This window comes from Grammomys surdaster, unplaced genomic scaffold (genome assembly GCF_004785775.1).
Source record: "Grammomys surdaster isolate TR1022 unplaced genomic scaffold, NIH_TR_1.0 318083, whole genome shotgun sequence".
In the NCBI taxonomy this organism is placed as follows: domain Eukaryota; kingdom Metazoa; phylum Chordata; class Mammalia; order Rodentia; family Muridae; genus Grammomys; species Grammomys surdaster.
The window spans coordinates 1-7,854 of NW_021626845.1; the positions used below are offsets into that span (position 1 = coordinate 1).

Consider the following 7,854-nt stretch of genomic DNA (forward strand, 5'->3'; position numbering starts at 1 on the left):
TGATTTCTATGCACGTTTATTTAAAAATACTGAATTTTATACACACATGCAAACACAGATTACCTGTAAACATACTAAATAGTAAGTTGACATGACTGAGCACCCAACACTTATTAGATGAAGTACAAAATACCCTACCATCTGACTTGACACATGTGACTGAACATACTTATAAACAGAGGAACTAGAAATCATTAGTAAAAATGCTGGTTTCCCTATGTCTTCAAAGAACTCAATATAGATGCTTTTGTTCTGACCATTAGTCTCAGTGGCATAATTGCTACAGATAATGTCAATTTCTCATGAATAAAAGACTTGAGTTTTCTACTCAGGTTACAATAAGTTACAGGGATAGAATCCTTATTTGAATTATCTGAGGTTTTTTTAAAGGAAGCACCTTGCATCTTCATCTCTGAAAACGCATGAAAATAATAAAGGCAAAATACTGATTGAAAACCTAATGCTATTGCATATAATAAGTTAATATAAAAATGTTTAGGAACACTTTAGTATTTTAAAATATATTCTTCCAAATGAACTTTAAAAGCCAGAGGCCTATGAATCTTGAATTTCCTCGCTAGGAAGCTTTTTCCTCAGATTCCTTTTAGGCTTACTTTGGTGGTCAGGATCTCCAATTTAAAACGTAGTCACTCATTTCCACATTTCGTAAGGATGACTTCCCCAGGACTGGCATTTGACTGAGCTGCTCCAGGGTTTTAGGGTGCAGCCCACAGTTAGCAAGGTCCTTATGAACAACTTTCTGCAGAAACACAAGTCCACATCCATAAAGCACATTAGTTCTTGAACAAATTTTAGTTAGTTTTTAAAAGATTTATATGAATACACCAGAGCTGTCTTCAGACACACCAGAAGAGGGCATCAGATCCCATTACAGATGGTTGTGAACCACCCTGTAGTCGCTGGGAACTGAACTTAGAACCTCTGGAAGAATAGTCGGTGCTCTTAACTACTGACCCATCTCTTCTGTTCAGAACACCAAGTTTTTAATAATGCTCATAAAGACTTGCGAATAAATGGCTCAGTCACTCACGTCTAGATGATCCTAATAATTTCTGTAGTGTGAAAATCCTAAATTAGCCAGTCTATTAGACTTGATAGGTACCAGGCCAATTAAAGAACTGTTAACAACTATCTTTTAAAAAGTCTAAAAAAGATAGTAAGGTTTGAAGATGGATTAGTGTTGAAGTACTTGCTGCACAATTGTGATCACCACAGAGTTGGGGGGGTATCAAGAACCCACACGAATGCTGGGTAGACAAGGTTTGCACTTGTAATTACATCTCTGAAGGGGGCACATAAACCAGCTAGCAAGAGTAGCTCTGTTAGGACATTCTGGTTTTGATGAAAAGACTGCGTTGAGAATGAGGTGGAAGAGCAGTAGAGTGTGAGCCAGTACACTTCCTCACTGGTGTGCTTAAATACATGCGAAACCCCAAGTGTCATACACATATATGAGAAACAGTGATAAATTGTGTTACCATAAACCTCAAAGGAAGCAAGAATTACTCAATTTCAGCTGTGAGTGCAGTAAGTACTATTTAGGTTTGGGAAATATTTAATATTGCCTGAATTCATAAAATTTATCTTATGAGCATGTGGTATATATTAACTTGTTTTCTAACTTGATACAAATTTGGCATAAGAAGTGACATTTACCCCAGCAAGAGGATACAGGGTATGACTACTTACTCTATCCAGTTCTTTATCCAGTGACAGGCCAACATTGAATACAGCAGTTGGCTCATGTGCATACAATCCAGCAGAGAATGACCCTCTCTGTGAAGATCGGAGTAGCATGGTCACAGAATGCAAAGTGTGAGGCATGACAGGACCTGTGATCTCCAAACTAAACTTATCTCTGTATCCAGAAAGAGCTTGTGTCTTTACATTAATGCTTCGTGCCTTAAGCATTTGCATTGAGGCACCACGGAAGGCTACTGGGGATAAATAAGAGAGTGGGTGGGAGACCTGCCTGTGCACCTGAGGTAGCAACTAAGCTCTTGCAGTTGATTAAAAAATTGAGCAGTTTGAAGGTATTGAGTCCTTTCACCAGTACAACAGACTCAGGTCGGTGATCCATTTGTACTTCATGTTTTTCTTTCCGTAACTTGACAGAGATGACGTCTGGCTTCTTAATTTGATCTTGCACACCTATCTCTTCCAGCCAGGAAAAACTTTCCTCTTCATCTTCATCACTGCCTGCCTGCTCCTCCTCATATTCCAGGCTTGGTTCTCGAACTTTCTTCTTATGGCCACTTTCTTCTAGTAAAGGCAGAGAAAACTCAATTCCTTCGCTTTTCATAGCTTCTCTTAAGCCTCTCGTTGTAGGGGATATGAGCGCGGTGATCACACTGCTGCCCGCCAAGCCTGCTGCCCGGTAGAGGACAGTAAACTGATAGGAGCAAACGTAGAAATAGGGACAAAGCTTTGTCTTCAGCAGGTTATACAGAGACGTAAAACTCACAGACCTATGGAGAAAGGAAGGTTTTTCAGGTGTTAAAATATTTTAAACTCAATTCTGTATTAATTTAATAATTGATTTCTTAATTTATTCTGACACGTAGATAAAAACCTAACATAAATGTTTCAAATACTTAATTGAGTTTCTGTAGCTGTGTAGATTTGTACTTGAGGGCTGCAGATGTTCTTCCAAGCATAGTTTTTACCTGGTTGCAAACCATGAACAACTTCTGATAAAAAAGCATCAACTGACAGGAAGCATCCCAAAGACATACGTCTTGCTATGTTTGTCCAGTACATATATTAAACACTGTGCACTACACAGCTGATAATGATCAAGTTGGGAAAAAAGCAATTGTAAATTGTGATCATTAAGTTCCTGACAATGTCAGAAACATAGAGTGCTATTTGCCATTAGCCCTTCTGGTAACACCAGAGTCCTGCTACTGAACAGGCACCTCTGGAATGTATGATCTTACCAGTCACTCATTAAAGCATGTTGCAGGGTTTCATCAGTTGACCATGGACTTGTCTTTGCAGCCATTTTCCTATCAGCTCCAATCCGAGGGAAGAGCGGCAGCCACGAGAAGGCAGGGTGAAGCCAGTAGACCAGGATCTGCTGGAAGGCACAGCGCAGTGCAGTGCACAGTTTGGGATCCTAAATTTCGGTGGGAAGAGTGGGTGATTTTTTACTCATCACAAAGATAAGGTTACAGTAGAAACACTGAATAGATCACACACTTAATCTAAAACATTTTCTAAGAAGACTTTTATTTTTTACTTGGGGGTAATGGCACACACCTTTAATCCCAGCACTTAGGAGGAAGGCTGATCTCTCTGAGGCTACCCTGGTCTACATAAGGAGTCCCAGGAAAGCCAGGACTATGTGGAAAACTCTGCCTCAAACACCCCCACCACTCCCCAAAACTGATTTTTATTTTTTAATTTTCTGTTTGCCTGTACATTACAGGGGCCAGTAGAAAGCCAGAGCTGGAGTTCTGAGTAGCTCTGAGCAGTGTCAACATAGGCTCTCAGCAGGAACAGTGTTCTCTCTTAACCACTGAGCTGTCTTCACAGCCCAGGCTAAGGAGTTTTAATGCTGTAATTACAGGGAGACCTTAGCAACTGTTGAGGTTAAAATGCAGTCTACTTTTGCTTTCGGGATAGCAAATAGCATGGTAAGCCTGCACTGGAGAGATCACATTCATAGAGATGGGACATTCTGTCTCTGCCTTCCCTGAGAACGAATGATGAGCTACAGATGAGAGGAAGTAAGGTGTGCATGGAGGACGCACACACTCTGCCTAGAGGACAGCAAATTACCCGGAGAACGCAGCCTCAAAAGTAGTGAACCCTTGCTAAATACAAACCACCCTGATTTATTTATCCAGAAATAGATCTCAAGTGCTATTTTAAACAAACTGTTACAACCTAGTTTGTGTTGATGAGCTGCCTCAAGGTAATTAAACTACTCTGAGGCCATTCTAGAACTCAGGACAGGTGTAGCGGTATATGCCTTTAATACCAACACTGGGGTGGCAGAGGCAGGTAGAGCTCTGTGAGTTGGAGGCCAGTCCAGTATACAAAGTGAGTTCCAAGACAGTCAGGGCTACACAATACAGTAAGACCCTTCCTTAAAACCTAATAAACAAAACCATCACCATTGACAACAACAAAAAATGAAGAGTAGGTTCTAAGTAAGAAACATCAGGAAAAATTCATCAGCTATTGTAACTCAATTGTTTTCTTAAAACCTAAGAAAAGCATAGTCTAGAGAAGATACTGCCTGTCTACACTACTGACTCATCTCCAATCTCCACCTATACTGAGCAGTTCTTAACCTGACAAACAGGAAGTGAAAGTACCCTTTGGGAGAAATGATGTCAACTTTTGGAATCTATACATGTCAGAAGAACAGCTTATGTTGAAGAGAGAGCCTTCTACACTAATTGGAAACACAAGCATAGGTTTACAGAGGCTGGAGATGAACAGCATTACAGGAACCTGAGTTTGGAACTCGGCACCCAGACAACAAGTTGAGATTGTCTTGTGCCTGACAATGACCCCAGGACTGAGGAGAGTGGAGCCAGGAGAGTCACTAGGGCTGGCTGAACTGGCTGCCACACTAGCTAAAAACTGTGAACTCCAGGCTCACAGAATCCCTGTTGCACGGCAACAAGGCAGAGAGCGAGAGACCAGGACACTGGACTAGATCCTTAGGCTCTGTCCTGATACCTGCATGTGCAGTCACACACACACACACACACACACACACACACACACACACACACTCTCACCCATCCCACAGGTGCACACACCCACAGGCACACATACACACACACACACACACATACACAGGGAGACACACATTCCCACACCCCCACCCCACAGGCACACCCCCCTACACATACACAGGCATACATACACCCCCATAGACACACTCACATAGTCAGACACACACACACACACACACACACGCAGGAACATACATCCGTTCCTCTAAGGCTCCTTCATTTCAGACTTGCCTGTATACTCTGGGGTAAAGTAACTTCTGTTGCCCTACAATGCTGGACAAGTCCTTGGGCTTCTTCCTGTGCTTTCAAATGATCTGCCCAGGAAAAGGGTTGAGACGAGGTGAAAAGGAGTCGGGTTTTAATACTCCAGTCCACAGGTAACTCAGTACCATCTGAAGACCAAGTGTCCGATTCAGTCAGTGATACACGTTGACTCTTAGAAAACAGAGAACACAAAAATTAGAATTTCAAGGAAAATCTTTGGATACAGAGATCTCAGTTATTCTACTCTTGATCATCAAATGTCAAAATTTATGAATGATCTAATATTAAAAATGTTTTATACCTGAAAAGTCTGGAAGGAGGTTAAAGCTATTAAGAGAGGTCTCAGACCACAGAGATGACTCACTGGGTAATGGCACATGCCACTAAGCCTGAGAGTTTGAGTTGGAGGGAGAGAACTGACCATAAGACATAATAAAGTAAATGAACAAAGCCAGGTGGGGGCGGGGCTGGAGGGTCATGGTTCACTTCTGAGTTTTCATCCGTTCTGTCTAGTACTACAGATAGCAAGGTAGAATGCTTCCAATACCCCCTAACCCCCAAGAGAGGGTTTCTCTGCATGGCCCTGGCTCTCCCGGAACTCACTCTTGTAGACCAGGCTGGCCGCAAACACAAAGATATACCAGCCTCTGCCTCTAAGCCCAGCTATGTTCCAAGTATTTAAAAAGTATCTTGTAAAGCTCAGAACCACTGAGACCAGGGCTAAGTTCTATTTTTTTTTTTTTTAGGTTAAGCAATCTTGGTAGAACTTTTAAAGGGCTTAAAAAACATTACTGAAGTTTAAAAAAAACATAGAAAAAAAATTATAGCCAGGCAGTGTGGCTCACACCTTTAATCCCACCACTTGGGAGGCAGAGGCAGGTGGATTTCTGAGTTCGAGGCCAGCCTGGTCTACAGAGTGAGTTCCAGGATAGCCTTGGCTACACAGAGAAGCCCTGTCTAGAAAAAACAAACAAACAAAAAAGTATACACACACACACACACACACACACATATATATATATATATAGTCAGCTGCTACTCAAGCCCATATTGTCCACTCTAGAAGGACTCTCTCTTAGGGAGCACCACACAAACATCCTCTCCGCGAAGCTGCCTCCAGCAAACTATGTGAACACTAGCACAGGTCTTGGGAACGCTCAGTCTGCTCCAGTGGGGCAAGCTGCATCTACCTGTAACTATGAGGATGGGAGGGCAGATTGCTGCTCGTCATGTGGGAGTGTTGGGTTTGATCCACAGCACAAACCAGGCCTTGGCCACTAGAGCCCAGATTTATTATCGAACACCTGTACAGAAATCATAACTCTCAAGTTTCTTTTTTCTTTCCGGAGAAGGCTCTCATGTGTCCCAGGCCAGCCTCAACTCTCTGTGCATCTGTGTATGCTCTCAAACTTCTGACAATCTCTCCTTCACTCCAGTGATACAGTTTTAAGTGTGCAGCACCATGTCCCATATTGGCGCAATTCTTGGGGATCCAACCCCGAGGTCTCTGCACATTAGGCAAGCATTTTACAAATTGAAGTGCAGTCCTAGACTTTGAACTCATTCTTGAAACTATTTTTTTTCAAGAGAAATGCTTTTGAGAAGTTTGTTTATTAGAATATACATTATATTCAGCATTTTAAAAGCATTTCCTGGGATACGCCATTGAGATGGCTCAGAAGGTAGAGGCACTTGCTTCCGCCCTGACTGACAACCTGAGTTCAATCCTTTTACTCACACGGTGGAGGGACTGACTTCTACATACACAATTGTGGCACAAACAATAAAGGTAATTTTAAAGAGTACCTGGGACAGTTCCATGACAGTTCTTTCATGAGATGCCTCCTCCCACAGCAAGTTATTTTCTCCATTAGAATCTAGAAGCTGAGGTTAAAAAAAAGAGTTGTCCTTTTAGCGATGAGGGAATTTGAACTCTGTTTTCTCAGGAGAGTAAATGGGAACTCACATCCATACACGTAGATTTGTGCCTGAACTTATTATCTAAACAGGAGAAAAGGCCAGACTTTGATGCATTTAATAACTGATACATAAATCTTAGACCAACAGATCCATAAAGCTTTATGGGTAAAACCAACATTTGTAAATTTTGACTCGACTTATCTTTAACAGTCCTCCATGTCCACAGTAATTTCAAGTGCCCGAGAAAAAGGTCTTGAAGGATGGTGAGAAGACAGATTCTGTGGCTTTTCATCCCAGTTCTGAGGACTTTTCGAGCTACCTTCCCGTGTATCCCTAAGTCCTTCTCTCAGGGCTTCGAGGGCAGCCATCCCCCTCCCCCGCCCCGTCTCAGGACAACAGGCTGCAGCGGCTGTTCGCGCTCATTCCCACCCCTGACACCTGGCTGTCCGATGCGAAGACTCACCGGGCCCGGCGCTCCCTGCGGACCGCGGAGCGGCTCTTCGTGGTCCCCGTCGGCCACCCGGGGCCGGTTGTCCAGTCGGGCAAAAGGGTTCCTGCGGGCGATGGTCGCGGCGGCGCCTCCTCTGCCGCCCGCGGTCGGGAAGGGGCGCAAGGGCAGCCCAGCCGCCAGCGCGGCGCGGCGGGGCGCGGGCTCTGGCAGTGCGGAGAGCATGGCGGCACCGAGGTCCCGAGACCTTTTCCTGCGGAGCCGCACGATCTCAGGCGGCCTCTTGAAGCTAGGCGAGTAGTCGGGCACCGAGACAGCCATTGCGCAGCACCAAGGCAGCTCCGCAGCCCAGCCGGGGCTTCCCGCGCGCTCCGGCCCCGCCCAGACCCCGCGCTGCTCCGAGTATGCTATTTCTTAAAAAAGCACACACACACACACACACACACA

The 7,854-nt window shown here is 43.9% G+C and overlaps 1 pseudogene; it reads right to left on the reverse strand.

The window, feature by feature from the left end:
- Positions 1–410: 410 nt before the first annotated feature.
- Positions 411–7,728, reverse strand: LOC114616359 (annotated as a pseudogene).
- Between the last annotated feature and the right edge of the window lie 126 nt (positions 7,729–7,854).